We start from the raw sequence: 9,543 nt of genomic DNA on the forward strand, positions 1-9,543 counted from the left end.
TTGCAGGCAGGGAGATTCAGTTGCTTGCTGATGCAGTGGATTGCAGGGATTACAGCAAGTGAAGCAAGGCAGGCGTGCGAAGGTAAGAAAGCTGGAGGCTGGGGCGGGGAAGGGATTTTTGCTACCGGTTCTCCGAACTGCCCGCCGCCATCGTTACCTATTCGCCCGATCCGATCCGAACCGGGAGCATTTCACCCCTGCTGAGAAACCTGTGGCAATGTGAAATCACTATCATGTCTCAAGACATGTCTGGAAGTTGTAGAAATCTGTCTAATATACGTGTTCCTAGGACAGACATTTGGTGGTATTGTGGAGGAGACTTTTACATCCCATGCTACCATCCCAGTGGTCAGGCACATGTACACTGGTCATGCTAAAGACTCCTATACTCATTGCCTTACTACACCCACTTATAAATAAAACTGCAAATTCAACTACAATAAAAACAGCTCTAGCCACTTCATTTGATGACAGTATATATATATATAGATGCTATTGGAGTCCCCAGAAGAGTCCCAGACGAATACAAAGCGAGAAACCAGATAGCAGCTGGTTTTGAATCAACTTTGTTTTGGTGGGTAACAATTATTAAAAATGTGGATTGGATTAATTATATCTGTTACAATCAACAGAGATTCATAAACTATACTAGAGATGCAATTAAAGGAGTATCTGAACAATTGGATGCTACTAGCCGGATGGCTTGGGAAAATAGAATGGCTTTAGATATGTTACTGGTAGAGAAGGGTGGAGTAGGTGTAATGCTAGGAGACAAAGAATGCTGCACCTACATCCCTAATAACACTGCTCCTGATGGAACCATTACTAGAGCATTACTTGGATTAACCACTTTATCAGAGGAATTAGCTGAAAATGCTGGAGTGGACACCTCGTTTACAAGGCTCTTAGAATCCTGGTTTAGAAAGTGGAAAGGTATGATAATATCTCTTGCTACTTCATTTGTAACTATGTTTGGAGTTTGGATAGCATTAGGATGCTGTATAATTCCATGTGTAAAGGGGCTAACTCAAAGATTAATAGAAACTGCAATAACTAAGAGAATGCCATTAGAAAATCCCCTACCATAAAAAGATGGGGATATGATGTGTTTAAAAGAGGAGGAAGAAAATGAACAGAGAAGTCAAGCATTATTTCAAGAATTTGAACAACAATATGAAACAATCTTATAAAATATTTAGAAATCAATACCAGAAATTAAAGAAAAAGGGAGAATTTGATGGAAATACATAATCAATATAATCAAAATGGAATTTGTATTGTTTCTAAATGTGTATTGTTTCTGCAATGTTTTATATAAGAAATAGAATTATAAGCTGTTTTGAAAAGTATAAGCTTTTACATAGAAATAAGCTAGAAGTGTCAAAACTGCAAAATGCCAGCTGTAACCGCAAGTAGAAGAGCAAAAGTTAACTAGGCTAAGAGCTGTGAAAGAAACAGGAAAAAGAGAAGGGAGGAGGGAGATAGAATGAGTGCTTAAGCATGATGCTATGCTAAAGAACAATGGTATACTTTTAGGAGCTTTGAAAAAAATGTTTTAAACAGGAAAAAGAGGGGGGAGGAAGTGGGGCTTTGTGTGAGTGCTAAATTGATCAACTATGGTGTAACTGTTGTTCACTTCTTGTGTTCCCTTGTTTGCAAATATGTTATTAAACTCTTTGCTGATTTCAAGTAAAGTCTCGGGTAGTTCAATATACTATTAGAACTGTTTATCACATGAGGTAAAAGCATAAATAATCCTAACAGGTGTACTAATAGAAGAATTACAAGATTTGGTTACCTAGATGTCTCTTCCCCCCCCCCAGGGTTGCCAGGTCTGCTTCCAAAAAATAGCGGACAAGCAGGGTGGGGATGGGGGTGGGGGTGGTTAAGTAGTAAAAAAATTTAAAAAAAATTACAATTAAATTATATATTTTCTTACAAACATTTTTACACGTATTAAAATAATCACTTCAAAACTTTACTTAAAATTCAAAACATCAAATATATTATAATAATATGTAAAATATTAAATTACATTTTACTTTGCTGTCATGTGTATTTTTTATTTGACTGCGCAATTTGATCAATTCTTTGTGTTTAAGGAATAATTCTTTAATTTCAATACAACGTTGAGAAATATTAAAAATATACAAAGTTCACTTCGAACTGATGGTACAAGCAGTCGGTTACGTTCATCAGTCCACAAATTTCCCATGACGCTGAAAATTAGTTCAACATTTGCATTTGATACCGGAATTGATGCACAATACTGGAACAGTTTCAGTAAACTCGGAGCTGGCTCTTTCTTGAAAAAGTATGTCCACTTATCAAGGGATGAATCGCCCTGCAGATGAACATAAACTTCTTCTAAGGCAGAAATTTCATCGAAGAGAGTGTTGGATGGAAGTTCTTCTCGCCATTGTGATAATAACCAGATGTTCGTCATTTCTTCTAAAGTTGGAGAATTATTGCGATCAATTAGATTGAAACAACTTAACATCTCATATACTGAATCGGTGAAATTATACCACTTTTCTAGGTACGCAATGGCTCTTTGATACATGTTGATGGCTTCTTTCTTGAACTTTTGCATGGCATTCTCAGGCAAATGTTTTTTACGTACGGCAAATAAAACTTTCATTCCAAAAAACTGCTCATCGTATTTTTTTTGCAAAGAATCACGCAGCTTACACATGATAATGTGAAGATCACATGCAAGAATTTTCTTGCTTTCCAGCTTCAGTAGGGTGACTTGCATTATTGACATGAAGAAGTGCGTGAAATATAAATACAATTCTGAAATTGTTGGTTCATCGTCCTTTGCGAGTTCATTTTCCTGATCCGAAATAAGGTTCCAGTTAACCTTATGGCACTGATCAGATCCAAGAGAAATAAAATACGATTTTAGAGGTATTCGGTTTAAAAGAAGTCTTTCGACCGCTTTAAACAAACTTAACCAACATGTTGGAACATGGCGCAAAACTTCATGGAATTCTGATTCGCAAAACTCAAAAAATGATTTCAACTCTTCTCGTTTCTTCGCAGAATTCGAAAATTTGGCAAAAACCTTCAGCACTACATTTTCAATATCAAAAGACAACTGCTTTAAAGCATTTTTTGCGCTGTTGTGTAAAATGTGATTATTGCAATGAGCAGCTACAATATTGTCATTTTCCAGCAATAATTTTTGGTAAACAGATTTGTTCACTCCATAATTGACCGATGCATTATCTGCTGAGTAAGCTGAAACATTATTTATTTCCAATTCGTTATCACTAAGAACTTGACACAGCTGCTTTTTATTGATGTAGAATCTTCGAAAGAATCCTCATAAAAGTCTAAAATTTTCACACCCAGTCCTTCTTCACAAGTAAAATATTGTGCAACAATGGGATACATTTTGCGATTTCCCTTGTTTGATGCGTCAGTGGAGAGAGAAAATGGAATTCCAGTTTTAAGATCATTGAGAACCAACTCAATAGAAAAAGGATACAAAACCTCATTGACAATAGCTGATGATTTGGTTCTTCCACAAGACATCTTTTTTACAATTTCTGAATCATCAAAAATTTGCTTCATTAACTTAATACCGCAATCTTGAGCCAGGAAAGAAATATGGTGTTTGATCCCATGGTAAGTTTCAACCATTTCAGCTACAGTCACTTTCTCACTGAAAGAGGAGTCTTTAACAATGAAAAACGAATTGATTCGCTTGTTGCTGGAAGCTATTTTCTCCTTATCTAAATGATTTTTTGTGCTTGCATGCTGTGTGACAGCTTTTATACCATAATATTCAATTGTGAACGATTTCTGACACAATTTACAGTAGGCCGTCGTATTTGTTCTGTCGGTTTCGTTGTAGGTAATCCATGCAAAAGTAGCTTCCCAGTCTTTGGTGTATTTGTTCACTCCTCTCTTTCGTTTTAAAGAATTCAAAATCTCGCCGCTGTCACTCTCATCACTCGACGCCATTTTAAGTCAGTCGACACAACCTACAATACATTTTAAAAATGTGACCTGTACATAATTTTATAATATATTTTTATTTTAATCTCATCATTAATTTTTTCGGAGAATCGAGTTCAATGGATATTCGATCTTTGTCTCATTCTAACCTATGAAAAAAAAGACAAAACGCGATTCTCCTATCCTTATTCTCTTAGACTGTACAGCTTTAGATTACGTACAATTTCTTTTTTTTTCTTTCTTTTTTTTTTTAAATATACTTTATTGAGTTTTCTAGTATTTAAAAAGACAAAATACAATCTCAATCTTGATCCAGGGTACGGTGTTTACACATTTCATAAGTCAAATATTGGATGGATTCCATCCATAACTATCACTATACATTATATTATACAATACTATATAATTCTCTACATTTCTATACAATTAAGTCCATTTCTGGTGTTTAAGCAACTATAGCCTATTATCATACTTTTATCCTATTCTTTAACCAGTTATACCAAATTCCCCATACTTCATAGTGCTTAGAATTTTCTTCATTTTTTAGCTCGTTTGTCAGTTTAGCCATCTCTGCGCACTCTAGGATTTTATTTATTAATATTTCCTCAGAGGGGGTAGATTTAGATTTCCAAAGTTTCGCAAAGGCTATTCTAGCCACAGTAATAATTTGAATTGCCAAATGGGTTTTATTATTGTTGAGACCATCTTCCGTCATACCTAAGAGAAAGAATTCCGGGGCCAGGACTATCTCCTGTCCCATTATTTCAGAGAGCCAGAGTCGGATCTTTAACCAAAACTTTTTGGTCTCAGGACAAGTCCACCAAAGATGATAAAAGGTGCCGACCGTTTTTCCACATTTCCAGCATAAAGCAGAAGAGTTTGGGAATATTTTAGCCAGCCTGTCCGGGGCTAGATACCACCTATGCAACATTTTGTAGTGATTTTCCCTGAATGTTGCCGATTTTGTTATTTTGAGATTCCTATTCCAAGCTGTCTCCCAGTCATTGAAATTAAGGCCATATCCTAAGTTTTTCTCCCAAATGCTTAACTGTTTTTTAGCTATCGTCTCCGCTCTATCCTCATCTAATATAAAGTTATAAATTTTGGATAGCATTTTCTTATCTGGACCCCAAATAATTTTATCAAAATATCCATATTTCATTTCAATACCCCTTCTATCTCTATCTTCTTGAAATCTAGACTTAATTTGGAGATAGTTCCACCAATCCAGATTGAACCCCTGGTCCCTCAATGCTTCCAAAGGTTTGAGCTTCCCTTCTTCGTCCAAGATATCCTTATATGTGCCCAGTTTATAGTTTCCTCTCCTATTTGGGACCACTAGAGCTTCCATAATCGACAACCAGCTAGGAACCTTGGTATATATCTTCTGTCTAATTTCCAGCCACGTACAAATCAATGTCTCTCTTATTTTATGTTTATGAAAATACGTTTTCCTCCTATCCTTTATATCCCAGAGGTAAGCATGCCATCCTTCATGGAGGTCATGTCCTTCTAGTGTCAGAGTTCTCCCTTCTTGTAATTTAATCCACTCCTTTATCCAAATTATTTTTGCCGCCTTTTGGTATAATTCCCAATCAGGGAGCCCAAACCCTCCCAAATTTCTTTTCCCTTGAAGTGTCTTAAGAGAGATCCTTGATTTCTTACCCTCCCACAAGAAATTCCTGATATATTTATTCAAATCCAGAAAGAATTTTTTATCCAGTGATACCGGTATATTTTGAAATAAAAATAGAAATTTCGGTAAAATATTCATTTTTATCGCCGCAATTTTCCCAGTCAGGGACAATTTAAGTCTCCTCCACCTATCAAGGTCTTGATTGATTTTCTGCAATAGGGGAATATAATTATCATCTTTTAATGAAGATAGTCCTGCGGTAATCCATATTCCCAAATATTTTATTTTCTTAACTACCTGGAGGCCTAATAGATCTTCTAATTCTTTCATTTGTAGGTTTGTCATATTTTTCACGATTATTTTAGTTTTGTTCTTATTAAGTTTAAGGCCCGCGACTTCTCCATAGTTCTGAACTTCCTGCATTAATTTTGAGCCGGTGTCTAATGGGTCTTCAATTATAAAGGCGACGTCGTCCGCAAAAGCCTGGGTTTTAAATGTTTCCTTCCTAATCTTTAAGCCTTTGATATCTTCATTTGCTCTAATCTTTCTAAGTAGGGCCTCTAGTGCTAGAATGTAAAGTAAGGGGGATAGGGGACATCCCTGCCTGACTCCTCTTTGGATCTGAAATGTCCGAGTTCTGTCTCCATTCACTAGTATGTTTGCCCTCTGATTATGATAGATATTCTCTATCATCCTCCTAAAGTTAGTCCCAAATCCCATTAGATCTATTTGATTTATCATGAAGGTCCAATTTAAATTGTCGAATGCCTTTTGGGCATCAACAAACATTAAAGCCATCTGTTTTTCAGGGTGTTGTTCATAGTATTCAATAGTATTTAAGACTGTTCTCAAATTGTCTCTAATCTGTCTCCCAGGGAGAAAACCATTTTGATCCTTGTGTATCCATCGGTTTAGAATTTTCTTAAATCTCTCCGCAATTATAGTCATAAATAATTTATAATCTGCGTTAAGCAGTGAGATGAGTCTATAGTTGGAAATCTGTTTCGGGTTGGCACCTTCTTTCAGAATGATCGTCAGATAGGCTTCCCTCCAGGAGTCTGGGATTGTTATACCAGCAATAACATCATTTAAAATTTCTAACAGTTCCAATTTCAGGGCATCATCAAATTTTTGATATAGTTCCCCAGGGAGACCATCAGGGCCTGGGGTTTTATTCTTCTTTATTTTAGATAAGGCAGATCTTAACTCCTCTATGGTGATCTTTTCATTTAACATTTCCTTTTCTTCTTCCGAAATTTGAGGGAGGTTGGCTTCCAACAAATACTGTTCTACCTTATTTAACTCAATTCCTTCGTTTTTGTAAAGACACTCATAAAATTTTCTTATACTTTCTAATTTATCTTCTTCCTTTGTCAACAAGATGCCCTGCGGGTCTTCTAAAGCTAATATTTGGTTTTTTTCCTTCTCTTTTTTTAATTTATACGCCAACCATCTCCCCGACTTGTTAGCATTCTCGAAACAATAATGCTTAGATCTTCTTATTTTTTGAGCCATCTCCTCCTGGTCCAATAAATTCAATCGGTGTCTCAACATCAACCACTGTTGTTTCGTCGCCTCGTCTCCCAGTCGTTGCTGTAATTCGGCCTCAGTTTGTAATAATTTTTGAGTAAGTTCTTCTCTACTCTTTCTTTTTTCCTTATTTTTAAAGGCAGTATATGAAATAGCTATTCCCCTGACATACGCCTTCATAGTGTCCCACACCATTTCTTTGGCTGTCTCTCGATTCCCATTTTCTAAGAAGAAGCGTTTGATTTCTTCATTCAATTTTAGTGTAAACTCTTTTTCGTTTAAGAGATTGGTCCTTAAACTCCATCTCTGTTGTATTTTCTTCATATCGTGGGACCAACTGATTTCTAGGAGCTTATGATCTGCCCAAGTATTAGAGTCCATATTAACTTTCTTAATTTCTAACGCCAATTTTCTGGTAGCCCAAACCATATCAATTCGGGACCCGGAGTTCTGTGGGATGGAATAAAATGTAAATTGTCTGTCCTGGGGATGTAAGGTACACCACATGTCAATTAAATTTATCTCATCTACTAAGTCAAAGAAAGTCTTTGGTAGGGGAGATCTTTTATTCTTTTTTGTTGTATCGCTCTTATAGTCAAGCTTTGGATCCACAATTCCATTAAAGTCCCCTAGCATACAAATTTCAAGATGTGCCCAATTTGCCAACTGTTCCTGCAATTTCCTGTAGAATTTCCCTTGTTTTTTATTCGGTGCATAAACCCCTACCAATAACAGCCTAGCATTGCCTCTCGTTATTTCAACTATAAGTATTCTCCCTTTTCCATCTTTATATTTGCATTCTGCCATTATTCCTTTCTTAACATAGATGGCGACCCCCCTTTTTCTTTTCTCAGCTAATGAGGAGAATACTTTACCAAATTTACAATAATTTAGATAATCAGCCTCATCTTTTTTTATATGAACTTCTTGGATGCAGATAATATCAGGGTTTTGTTTCGCCAATTTTGACAATATTATCCTTCTTTTTTTGTAATCATTTAAACCGTTCGCGTTTACCGATATGATCTTAGTATCGTTCATTTCTAAAATTAGTTTCTAGTCTCTTGTTCTTATTTGCCTTTTAAAGTTACGGCTCTCACTGGTCTTGATTTTTTTCCTCTTTCCTCAGTATCCTCCTTTTTCTTCTCCTCTTCTATATCTTCTCTAGTAATTTGCTCTTGGGATATCTCTTCTTCCGTATTTACTATCTCGTTATTCTCCTTACTAGTTTGTTCCTCCTCTCCTCCCCTTAGTTGTTCTAAAAAGTCCTGAGCATCACTTAGACAGTCAATTCTTATTTTCCTCCCTTGCCAGGAAATTTGCAATCCTTCTGGCAAAAGCCACCTAAAAATTATATTCCTCCTGTTTAGATGGTTTGTCAAGAACCTATAATTTTTCCTCCTTTCCCTCACTCTTCTCGGAATTTGTTTCAGAATATTAATTTCTTTTCCTCCATAGGTAATTTTTTCCTCCCGGGCTATGTTATACAGGAAGTCCCTAACTTTTTTCCTAGCAAAACGCACATGGACCTCCCTGGGGAGTCTGTTCCTTCTTACGTAATTCGTCTGGACTCTGTACACCTTGTCAATCTCATGAATTATTTCCTGCTTATCTTGCTGCAGAGTTTCTGCAATCAATTCCGCCATCTTATCACCTAAGTCCTCCTCGTTTTCCTCCGAGATGTTCTGGAAACGCAAGTAAAACGAGGCCTTATCCATCTCAAGTTGGATCAGCGCGTCTTGTTTCTTTGTTTTGTGCCGACAAGGTTTGGTCCACTGTGTCCAGTTTTTTCTCGTTTTTTTCAATTCTTTGTTCTGCTTTTAAAATTCTGTTTTCGTTACTAGCAATAGCATTTTGGATTTCGTTCATTTTAAAATCAAGAGCATGGATATCTGATTTTAGTTCAGAGTGGCTATTCAAGAGTTTTTCTTGCATCGCAAGCATTGTTTCTTGGATTGACTGAAGGGATGTTTGCACCGTTTGCAATGTAGGAGTTGCAGGGGGTTTGTCTAGTTTCTGAAGACCTTCCACTGATTTCTGGGTAGCTGGGGAAGACATCGCTAGGGTAGGTATAGATGTCGCTTTTTTACCGGTTTTCGCAATTGTGGAGGTCAAACTTGCCATATCTTTCAGGACCGATTTTTGGTCTTTTAATATCTCCTCTATCTTTCTCCAGATTCTCATCCAGTGGCACTAGCCACTTTTTCTCTGAGGAGCTTTCTTATATCTTTATTTCACTCCTTTGTTAGTCCTCCCTACACTCTCAATAATTTCCACTTAATAGTAAGTTCTAGATTTCTAAATTACTGTGGTAGACTACTATACACTTTCCAGCGATTAACAGTCACTAATTATATAATTATATAATTATGTAATTAAAATTATATAGTTCTCCTCTAAATAGATTAAAC

This window comes from Pantherophis guttatus, chromosome 4, assembly GCF_059756535.1.
Source record: "Pantherophis guttatus breed Tessera chromosome 4, ASM5975653v1, whole genome shotgun sequence".
Taxonomy (NCBI): Eukaryota; Metazoa; Chordata; class Lepidosauria; order Squamata; family Colubridae; genus Pantherophis; species Pantherophis guttatus.